The sequence below is a fragment of the Phaethon lepturus genome, unplaced genomic scaffold (genome assembly GCF_000687285.1).
Source record: "Phaethon lepturus isolate BGI_N335 unplaced genomic scaffold, ASM68728v1 scaffold20513, whole genome shotgun sequence".
Classification (NCBI taxonomy): domain Eukaryota; kingdom Metazoa; phylum Chordata; class Aves; order Phaethontiformes; family Phaethontidae; genus Phaethon; species Phaethon lepturus.
The window spans coordinates 2246-4104 of NW_010531431.1; the positions used below are offsets into that span (position 1 = coordinate 2246).

The 1859-nt window shown below is 37.2% G+C and overlaps 1 protein-coding gene across 1 annotated transcript in view; it reads right to left on the reverse strand.

The window, feature by feature from the left end:
• Positions 1 to 999: 999 nt before the first annotated feature.
• Positions 1000 to 1859, reverse strand: part of RAP1A (RAP1A, member of RAS oncogene family) — a 22642-nt gene continuing 21782 nt past the window's right edge. The window contains exon 8 of the mRNA XM_010284564.1: positions 1000 to 1722. The gene's annotated coding sequence lies outside the window, so the exon portion shown is untranslated. The remainder of the gene's footprint in view (positions 1723 to 1859) is intronic.

The following is a 1859-nucleotide window of genomic DNA, read 5'->3' on the forward strand; positions in this document are numbered from 1 at the left end:
CGTGTTTGGGCTGCATTTAGAAACTGGGATCTCTGTATAATTCAACAGCTGCATCAGTAACATCGTCTCAGAAAAACCTGTTTATAGAAATTTCTCCCCCCTGGTTTCCAATAAAACTATACAATGGGTCCAGGAACAACTGTTCGCGAGCTATTACATTTAGATTTCCCATTTAAACAACCAGGACAAAGTCCGTCCCGAGTTTTCTCCACTGTGAAGATACATTTCTCTTCTCACTTACTCAGAAGCGAAGCAGGAGCAAATCCTCCAACACTGCAGGAACTCCAGGCAGCATCCCACCGAGGACGGGATTTGGGCCCCGCAGATCCCAAAGGCGGTTCTTGTACTTGCGTATACACAAAAGGATCGAGGCTGAGCACCCATGTGTCTCTTCATATCCTGCTCTTCTAAACTTTATGAAAGCAACAGGTATTTTAAAGAAACAAACAAACCCAAAATGAAACAAAAAGCCCCTTCAGCTGACTGTGCAGACCAGGTAACGTCACTCAGATTTTATCTAAGACGTTCGCTTTGCTGAAATTGTATTTAGACAGAACCAACTTTCAGCTCCACAGCTTCACGTCGAGATGCTGACCATGGGAGATCATCACGGGCTCCCCGCCAAAGCAGGCATTCCACCCCCGAAGTACATGATCATGTGAAACCAAAGATCATCATAGAAGTCAGACCTTGATACAGTATTGGACCAAATTTGTACATATAAAAATAATTGTACAGAGGAAGTATTTTCAGTGGAACACAATCTTTAAACATTCAAAGGAAAATACAAAACTAATTAAAAGTAGCCTTCTGTACTTCAGTGTGGTATGATTAAATACATCCAACAAGGAGGGTGCATGAAGACATCCCACTGGCATAACGACACACTGGTGGTATTTGTTTTAACAAAACACTTGATCTACCAGAATGGAAGAAGAATTCACAAAACATGGATAAAAAACAAAGCCTGGAAACCGTAACAAAAACACAGAAACAAAATGAAAATGTACTAAAATTTAATCATTCATAAAAGCTGTAATTTAATCTGTGACAGTAAAACACAAGAAGCAATATTAAGAGTTGGTTTAGTATATTATATATTTTTGCTTTTAAAGCCATAGAAATCAGTTATCCCAGGTTTTTTCCTATAAAACACCCATTTTTCCAAAGCATTACGCACAAACATTTTTAATTATAATATAATGGCAGAATGAAAATAATGATATTCTGTAATTTTAAATACAAAATTACGTCAATGACTCAAAAAGTTATTTGTTGCAGTGAGTTCAAAGGGAAATTTCAGATAATATATATCTATAGTTATAGATATAAAATATAATGGTGGAACATTTTTAGTGCTTGATGGGGAGAAATTATGATAAAAGGGTCAATATGAAATTTTAATTAGAGTAGCAATATCTAACATTTGAAATGCATCCATGCTCCTTTGTATAATCATACACTAGAGTCAATTATACTTATTTTCACATCTGTTAACTGCTGTTGCAAAGGAGGAGTACTATTGTCTTAAATTTCCAAGAGAGATACACAGAGCAATTTCTTTTTCCAGGGACTGTGTGCAAACCATTTAAGATCTAAATTCTTCTCATAGTATATAAAAACAGGAGAAGCTTCTTCAGATATGTTATTAATTTCCATAAGGTTTTGAAGTCGGGAATGCTGGCACTTTCCATTTAGGCAACAGTTCTTCATTCCTGCAATCTAGAAAAAGCAAAGAAAGATGATGGAGGGAATGTTGCTCATCCTACCCACGAGATGAATGATCTCGAACAAAGGCCTGAAAGCTTCCCCAGACAACAGCCTGCACCCAGGCTTGTAAAAACACGCAGCACTTCAGC